Source organism: Ictidomys tridecemlineatus, chromosome X, assembly GCF_052094955.1.
Source record: "Ictidomys tridecemlineatus isolate mIctTri1 chromosome X, mIctTri1.hap1, whole genome shotgun sequence".
In the NCBI taxonomy this organism is placed as follows: domain Eukaryota; kingdom Metazoa; phylum Chordata; class Mammalia; order Rodentia; family Sciuridae; genus Ictidomys; species Ictidomys tridecemlineatus.
In genome coordinates, this window is record NC_135493.1 from 64,592,999 (window position 1) to 64,603,277 (window position 10,279).

The following is a 10,279-nucleotide window of genomic DNA, read 5'->3' on the forward strand; positions in this document are numbered from 1 at the left end:
TATCTCAACAATTTCAGAAATTACCTCAAAATGGATTAAAGACTTACACATAGGACTTGAAATTATGAAACTCATAAAAGAAAAAAAAGGGAAATGTTTCAAAACATTGGAAAAGGCAGGGATTATTTTGGAAAAGATACTCAAAGCACTTCAAATAAGAGCACACATAGAAAATAGGGTTATTGTACAACTAAAAAGCTTTTATACATCAAGGGAAACAAATATCAGGGTGAAAATACAACACTTGGACCGGAAAAAATTATTTGCAATGTATATATCTGTAAAGATTTGATATCCAAAATATAAAAGGAACTGCAGATCTTGGCCACATGAACAAAAATTTGATTAAAAATGGACAATAGATCTAAATACCGAATGTTTTCTCTGATATAAGAAGGCTGATTCATAGTGGGGTAGGGAACAGAAGCATGGGAGGAATAGACAAACTCTAGATAGGGCAAAGGGAAGAGAGGGGGCTTGGGGGTAGAAATGAAGGTGGAATGAGATGGACATCATTACCCTAAGTACATGTATGAAGACACAAATGGTGTGACTCTACTTTGTGTACAACCAGAGATAGGAAAAATGTGCTCTACATGTGTAATATGAATTGTAATGCATTTGCTGTCATATATAAAAAATTAGAATAAAAAAATTAAAAAGTAAAAAAAAAGATCTAAATAGGTATTCTCAAAAAAGCCATAAAAATCATCAGTAGTATACATGAAAACATTCTCATCATCACTACTCATCAGAAAAATGCAAAATGAGATATCACCTTACCCCTTTAAAAATAGCTATAATCAAAAAGAAGGATAAATAACAAGTGCTGGCAAGGATGTGGGGAAAAGGAAACCTTTGCAGTATGTTGAAATGTAGATTATTAAAACTACTATGGAAAACATTGTGGAGATTCTTCAAAAAATTAAAAATAGAACTTCCATATGACCCAACAGTCTCACTAGGGGTATATACACAAAGGAAATTAAATCAGTATGTTGAAGAGACAACTTCATAATCTAATTTATTGGAGCACTATCCTCAATAGCCAAAAAATGTGAACAACCTAAAGGTCCATCAACTGATGGATAGATAAAAGTGATACATATATACAAAGGAATAGTATCCAGTCATAAAGCAAGAATTAGCAACAAGATAGATGGAACTGGGGAAACAAAATACAAGTATCATATGAGTTCACTCATATGTGGTATGTAAAAAAATGATTTCATAGAAGTTGATGACAGAATGAATTGGGAAGAATGACTGGGAAGGGAGTTAAATGGAGACATGGATCAAAGTGTATTAAGTTGTAGTTAGGAGTAAGAAGTTCTCCTGTGGTATTGTACAGTAGTGTTTCTATAGATAGTGATAATATATCATATATTTCAAAAAAACTAAACAAAGTATTTGTCAAGATTTTACCATAAAGACATGAGGATATAAGTACAGTTATACTGACTTAAACATTATACAATGCATATATGTACCAAAATATTGCATGGTACCCCCAAAATGTATCAATTTTATTTTATGTACTATTCTAAAATTAATTTTAAAAAATAAACAATTAAAAAAAACAAAATCAGGTGCAGGTGCACATGCCTGTAATTCTAGCCACTTGGGATGCTGATGCAGGAGGATTGCAAGTTGAAGGCCAGCTTGGGCAACTTAGCTAGACCCTTAAAAAATGTTCTGGACACCTATAATCATAGAGACTCGAAGAGACTGAGATAATCTTAGTATGGCCATGTATAACTTAGTATGGCCCTGTATCAAAATAAAAATAGAAAATATCTGGAGATGTAGCTCAGTGGTAAAGTGATCCTGGGTTAATTCCCTAACACCCCAGCAAATACATACATACATATATACAGATGGGAAGGCATGTATATATGTATATACAGATATTGATGAAGATAAGAATGCATATCCATGTTTATGCATATTTACTTGGTCATGTTTTAAAATTCCATTCTCACTAGAGATCATGACAGAAAACTTGAAGAAAATTATTCAAACCTAAATTTAGGGTTTCTTTACATCCTTACAGACTGTGTGTTACATGGGAAGTTACTGACTAAACATTTGGGACCTATCTCCTTCTCTTCAATAAAGGTATATAATACTGAGTTTAGAGCTTATTGAAGGTTAGTGTTAAAAGAATAGAAGCACTATATGTAACAAATCCAATGAAGAATTACTTTAATTGGAATATTGCAAAGGATAGGTACAACATATTTTCACAATCTGACCTACTTATACAGAAAATCTCCTACAGGAGTATTTGCCTGATTTAATTATCAAACAAGAATTCTGCTAATTAAGTACATTAAAATATGAGTCACTAGTTTCATTTATATTAAAAAATGAGCCATTAATTTCACATATGTATGAAATACATATATATGAATATATGTATATATGTGTGTATACATACATATATGTAAACATACGCATATGTATGTATATACATACATACATGTGGATATATAGATATCCATCCAGTTAATTGGGGTAATTTGAGGGGAAATTGAAACATGTCCATGAATCTTTATGTTTAAAGGAAAGATGTTTTTTCTGAGATGGTAAAATATTTTAAATAGTGAATACATAAAAACAATTAGTTCCTTAGCTAGAAATATTTGTTCCTCAAGTGCAGTTGCTTTCATATTGTTCTTAGTAACCTCTGGAGTTAGTTGGTATATTTAATCAGAAAAGCTTCATTTTCATATTGTTATGGTTTAGATATGAGGTAGCTCCCAAAAGCTTCTGAGTCAGATAATGCAAGAAAAGTTCAGAGGTGAAATGATTGAGTTGGGACAGCCTAAACCTAATAAGTGCATTGATTTACTCATAGGGATTAACTGGGCCATAACTTGTAGGCAAATAGGGTATGATTAGAGGGGATAGGTCACTGGGGGTGTGCCTTTAAGGCATATATTTTGTCCCTGATAAGCAGAGCTCTGTCTGCTTCCTTGTTGCCATGACCTAAGCTTTTTCTTTCATCATGCAGTTCTGCCTCACCTCTGACACAGAAAGGAGTTGGCCCTATCTCTATTGAAACTTCTAAAACTGGGGCACAAATAAACTTTCCCTCCTATAAAATTGTTCTTGTCAGGTCTTTTGGTCACAGTGGCAAGATAAAGGTGACTAAAATGCATGTCTTCCACAATGGACTTCTCTGTATATTTTGAAGAAACAAATTCATTTTAAACCAATCAAATGATTTACTCCAGAACACAAAGCTGCTAAGTTGCAAAGCAAGAGTAAGTTACCAGTTGGCTCATCTTGTACTATTTGTACTATACTCTTTTAAGGACTTTCAAAAAGAGGTATTTTGTGAAGTAACAGGAAAATCATAGTGTACTCATTACTTGTTGTTTTTAATATCCATTTCCATTTTCAAGAGTGAGCCCTAGGTTCTGAAGCAATCACTGGTTAGTGGTTTTTAAGCCTGATTGTGTTTTTTTTAATCTTTATTTATTTTTACATGGTGTTGAGGATTGAACTGAGTGCCTCACATGTGCTAAGTAAGTGCTCTACCACTGAGCTACAACTCAAGCCCCTATAGAGACATCTATCTATATGTAGCTATAGCTTTCTACATATACACAGATATCTGCATCTACTGATAAATAAGGCTCTACATATAATTAACTATATATAGCTATATCTAGGTTGATAGATATATAAATATCTATAAAAAGTATTTTCAAGATGGTTATTTTATAGAGAGAGATTTTAGGAATTTAAAAGATTTATTTTAAGGAATTGGCTCACATAATTGTAGGAACTGTCAAGTCTGAAATTTACAGAGAATGTGGCAGCCTCAAAATCCAGAAGAAGGTAGAGGTTATAGCCTTCATTCTCAGGAAAATCTGAAGACAGAATTCCTTCTTCCTCAAAATATTCCAACCAGGCTGGGGATGTGGCTCAAGCGGTAGCACACTCACCTGGCATGCGTGCGGCCCGGTTCGATCCTCAGCACCACATACAAATGAAGATGTTGTGTCCGCCGAAAACTAAAAAATAAATATTTAAAAAAAAATATTCCAACCTTTTTTTCTTAAGCCCTTCAGTTGACTCATGGGGTCTGTCCACGTTTATGGAAGGTACTGCCTCTTGCTCAGTTTACTGATTTATATATTAATCAGCCCTTTAAAATACATTTATAGAAGCATTAGAGCTGATGTCTAATCAAACTACTAGGAATGATAGCTTATCCTAATAAATATGTAAAAGTAAACATTACACCTACTTCTTAGAGCTATTGTGAATTAACTTAGGCAAAACCCATAGTAGAGTGTCCAGAGTACATGCACAGGCCTTCACCATGCCCCAGCACAATCTCAAAATTAGTAGGACTTACATTAAAAAAAAAAATTGAAGAAGCACTACATATATGGGGCTCTGGAGTCACTATACTTTATTGAAAAGGTGAGGAAATAAAATAATGTTGTGAAAAATAGGTGCCTATTACTATTTTTCTGTACTACCACAGTAATGCAAAATAACTGAAGACTAAAAAAAAATCTCAGTTGTTAAAACTTTTGAATTATGGAGGATGAAAAATAGTCATACTATTCTTTTGTTAATGGTACAGTGAGAAGGATGGCAGACCTTGCCCCAAAAGAACAATTTAATTGAAGAAAAGTTAAAGTTATTTAAAAAGTAAGTTAAAGAATTTGGAAATTGTTCTAGGGCATACAGCAGTACTAAGGGAAGGAAATGACACTAGGTGGTAACTCAATTCTAAAAGAAGTAATAAAATGAATTGAAATGGTAAATAAGGTTAAAACATATTTTAAAAAACTCTTATATTTGTATTCTCTTTCATACCCTCTTTAAAAGACATAAAATTTTATAGTTACAATGAAAAAAATATCCTACTAGATTTATAATGGATACAGATGTAATATGTGTATCAATAATAGAACAAAAAAGTGGAAGACAGAATATACCTACATGGAGATAAAGTTTCTTAGTGGAATTAATTTAGTATGGATCTGAAGGCAATTTTGATAAATTAAAATGCATACTGTAAGAACTAGGGCTCAGTGGTGGAGTGCTTGCTTAGCATGGGTTCAAGTCTTAACACCGCATATAAATAAATAAATAAATAAGTTAATTAATTAAATAAAGGTCCTTTCACAACTAAAAATGTATTTTTAAAAATGCTTATTGTAAGACCTTAAACAAAACTCAATTCAAAGTGAATTAAGGACCTAGGAATTAGACCAGAGAACCTGTGCCTAATAGAAGAAAAAGTAGGCCCAAATCTTCATCATGTCAGCTGAGGACCTGACTTCATCAACAAGAGTCCTAAAGCACAAGAAATAAAGTCAAGAATCAATAAATGGGTTTGATTCAAACTAAAAAGCTTCTTCTAAGCAAAGGAAACAATAAAGTGAAGAGAGAACCTACAGAATGGGAGAAAATCTTCACCAAACACACATCAGATAGAGCACTAATCTCCAGGATATATAAAGAACTCAAAAACTTAACACCAAAAAATATTAATAATTGGGCTAAGGTGTTGAGAGCCACAGCCAAAGGGGCGCCAGCAAACTTCCAGCTGCCGGCTGATGATTGGCTCACAGCAGCCCCAGCAACATCTAGCTGATTGGCTCCTCTGCGGTGATGTTCATTGGGCTGTTTCCCTGCCCTTCAGACTGCCAGCTGATGATTGGCTCACAGCGGCCCCAGCAACATCTAGCTGATTGGCTCCTCTACGGTGATGTTCATTGGGCTGTTTCCCTGCCCTTTCAGACCACGGAGCTGCTCATTGGGGGACTTCTTTGGCTCCGCCCATGCAACCCAGCCAATCGGCCTCAAGAGCAGGAGGATTGTGGGAGGTGGGGAGGTTTGTGTGGGTGAGAGGCTTGTGGAAGCCGATGGTGGCAGTTGGGCTCTGAGGGTTTTTTTCCTGAGGAACTGTTTTGCTTGGCGTTTGTAGTTCTAAATATAAAGTTAGTTTCTTTTGACAAGTGGCTCCTGAGTTGTGCCCAGCCAGACTGCGGCACTAAGGAACTGTACAAACACTTCACAGAAGAAGATATAAAATAAATCAACAAATATATGAAAAAAATGTTCAACATCTCTAGTAACTAAATTAATGCAAATCAAAACTACTTTAAATTTCATCTCACTCCAGTCAGAATAGCAATTATCAAGAATACAAGCAACAATCAATGTTGGCGAGGATGTGGGGAAAAAGATACTCTCATTCATTGCTAGTGGGACTGCAAATTGGTGCAACCAATATGAAAAGCATAATGGAGATTCCTTGGAAAACTTGGAATAGAACCATCATTTGATCCAGCTATCCCACTCCTTATTTCATACCCAAAGGACTAAACTTCAGATCTATAGGGACACAGCCACATCAATATTTATAGCAGCTCAATTCAAAATAGCTAAACTGCAGATTCAACCTAGATGCCCCTCAGCAGATGAATGGATAAACTGTGGTATATATACACAATGGAATATTATTTAGCATTAAAGGAGAATAAAATTATGGCATTTTCATGTAAATGGATAGATTTGGAGAATATCATGCTAAGTGAAGTAAGTCAATCCCCCCAAATTAAATGTTTTTTTCTGGTAAGTGGATACCGATCCCTGTTCGGAGGCGGCAAGGGAAGAATGGAGGAACTTTGGATTGTGCACAGGGGAGTGAGGGGAGTGAAGAGGATAAGGGGAAAGATGGTGAAATGAGAGCTGGGGTTGTGGCTCAGTGTTAGAGCAATTGCCCAGCATATGTGAGGCACTAGGTTTGATTCTCAGCACCACATATAAATAAATAAATAAATGTCAATCAACAATAAAATATTTTTTAAAATGGTGGAATGAGACAGACATTATCACCCTATGTATGTGCATGATTGCTCAAATGATGTGATTCTGCATCGTGTACAACCAGAGAAATGAAAAGTTGTGCCCCATTTGTGTACAATAAATTAAAATGCATTCTGCTGTCATGTATAACTAATTAGAACAAATATAAAAACTAGACAGATAAAAGAAAGTAACTAAAAACAATTTAAAAATTATCAAAGGGATCAAAATAATCACATTAGAAAATATCCAATTACTTAAAAAAGAGAGTAAAAGAGGGGGAGAGGAACAAAAAAAAATGACCAGTGTCAGTTCAACTTAATTCAAGTATATAAACAATAATATTAATGACAATAGATTAAACAATCCAATCTAAAGGCAGATAACACCAAATTGAATAAAAAAATAAGATTTGGTTTTATACTTCCTATGGGACACACACTTTAAATTTAAAGATAATTGATTGAAAGTCAAAGGATGGAAAAGCACCATGAGGAGTGACTATACTAATATCACATACAATAGACTTAAAATTTGATTAGAAAAAAATATTTTATAATGTTTAAATGGTCAATTTATGAAAAAGACATAGAGATCCCCCAAATAAGTAAAACAAAAAAGCTGAGAGAATTGGGCTGGGGTTGTGGCTCAGTGGTAGAGTGCTCGCCTAGCATGCATGAGGCACTGGTTTCAATCATCAGCATCATATAAAAATAAAATAAAGATATTTTGTCCATCTAAAATTAAAAACTAAATATCTAAAAAAACTGAGAGAATTGAATTGAGAATTACCATTGAGCAATAAAAACGACTTTATAACCCAATTAGTCATCTTTAGAATACTTCAGCAATCAGCACCAAGGTACTCATTCATCATTTTTAAAAACACATGAAATAATCTAGATAGAACATACATTAGACAGTAAAGATCTCAATCAGTTAAATGATTTATGTTAAACCTTAAATTTATGGAGGGTGAAGACAATCATACTGCGCTTTGTAATGATACAGAAGAGTCTGAAATCATATATTCTACTCAACAACAGAATGCAATTAGAAACAAAGAACAGAAGGAACTTTGGGAGATTCCCACATTGTGGAAATTTGAAAGCTTACTGCTAACCAAATATCAAAGAAAAAATCACAAAGAAAAAAATTAGCAAATATTTGCAAATAAACAAAAATGAAGAAACAACATGTCCGGGCTGGGGATGTGGCTTAAGCGGTAGCACGCTCGCCTGACATGCGTGCGGCCCGGGTTCAATCCTCAGCACCACATACAAAGATGTTGTGTCTGCCGAGAACTAAAAAATAAATATTAAAAAAAAAACTCTCTCTCTCTCTCTCTCTCTCTCTCTTAAAAAAAAAAAAAGAAACAACATGTCAAAATTCATAGGATGTAGTTTAACCAGGGCTTAGTGAAAATTTTATAGCTATACTACTTTGAAAAAAAATTGATCAGAAAATTAACCTTCCACTCAAGCAACTAGAAGAACTAACTAAACCCAAGCAAGATAAAAGTTAAAGTGTAAATTAATGCAATGGAAAATAGAAATACAATACAGAAAATGAAAAACATAGTTATTTGAAAGATCAACAAAAATGACAGATATTTAGATAGACTGACCAGGAAAAAAGAAAGAACATCAAATTACTAAAATCAGAAATGAAAAAGGGAACATCACTGCTGACTATATAGAAATAAGTATGATTAATAAAGGAATGGGGTGAATAACTGTATTTGAACAGATTAATAAACAAAATCAAAACACATTAAAAAGAAATAGAATAAACAAGACTATAACATGTGAAGATGCTGAATTAGTAACCCAGTGACTTTCCCATAGAGAAAAAATTAGGATAAAAATCCTCTTCTAGTAAATTCTACAAAGCATTTAAAGAATTCACATCAAATTCTTCCAAAAAGCTTCCAAAAAATGAAGAGGAGGACAAAGTTCACATCAGATTCTGTGAGGCCAATACTATACTGATACCAAAGCTAAACAGACATCACAAAAAATGACAAATAACCCTTATAAATATGGGTACAAACATCTTGAAAAATACTACTAGTAAACCAAATCCACAAAACATATAAAAGGAATTATGCACTCTCGCCAAGTGGGACTTATTCCAGGAATGCAAGGTTTACAAAACATATGAAAATGAATCAACACAAACTTTAACTATATTAATTAAACAAATATAAAACATGATTATTTCTATAAATGCAGAAAAATATGACAAAATACAAGACCCTTTCAATTCAATACAGTAGAAACTAACCCCAAACCAACATTTTATTTAATGGCAAAAGACTGAATGCTTTCCTTTTAAATCAAGACCAAGACAAAGAATTTTCTTCTAGAAACTCCCTTTCAACACTGTACTGGAACTTCTAGCCAGGTCAATTAGGCAAGCTGGGTATGGTGGCACATTCTTGTAATCCCGGCAACTAGGAGGCTGAGGCAGAAGGACACCAAGTTCAACAGCCTCAGAAATGTGGTGAGGCTATAAGCAACTTAGCAAGACTGTGTCTCAAAAATAAAAAATAAAAATGGCTTATGATGTGGCTGAGTGGAAAAGTGCCTCTGAGTCCAATCCCCAGTGTCAAAGAAAAAATAATTAGGCAAGAAAAATAATATGTGAATAATCTGAAAATGGAATTAAGAAATTAGTTCTTTTATAATAACAAAAAAGAATAAAATGTTGAAGAATAAACTTAGTAAACAAAAGTGCAAAGTACATACTCTGATACTAAAAACTCTATTGCTGAACACAGCGTAAAAAGAATTTAAAAGAAAGGAGATTTCAAGTAGCTTGGATTACAGGCATGCATTACTGCACCTGACCTTTCCATATTTTTAGACAGGAAGACTTAATATTGTTTCCCAAACTGAAGTCAAGATTCAACAAAATCTCTATCAAAACTTTTGCAAGCATGCCTGTAATCTCAGATACCTGTGAGGCTGAGGCAGAGGATCACAGACTTGAGCTGATTCGGGCAACTCTGTCAGATCCTGTGTCAAAATAAAAATAAAAAGTTAAAAATAAAAAGATTTAGATATGTAGCTAAGTGGAAGAATACTCACCTAACATGCATAAAGTCTGGGATTCCATTTCAGTATTATAAAGAAAAAAAATTCAGATATAAAGCTGTTCCTATGATTCACATGGAAGTGCAAAAAACACCCAGAGAAGGAAAAATAATTGAAAGGGGGTAACAAAGTTGGAAGACTCACACTGTCCAGTTTCAAAATATAATAAAACACTAGACATCAAACTATGTCGTATTGTCATATTAATAACAGAAATACAATTGGGTTTTCAGAAATAACCCTAACATGCAGACATGCAGAATTATTTATAATAGCCAAATAACAGAGTTAACCAAAGTATTCAGCAATGAATGAAAGGATAAAGAGAATACAGTTTA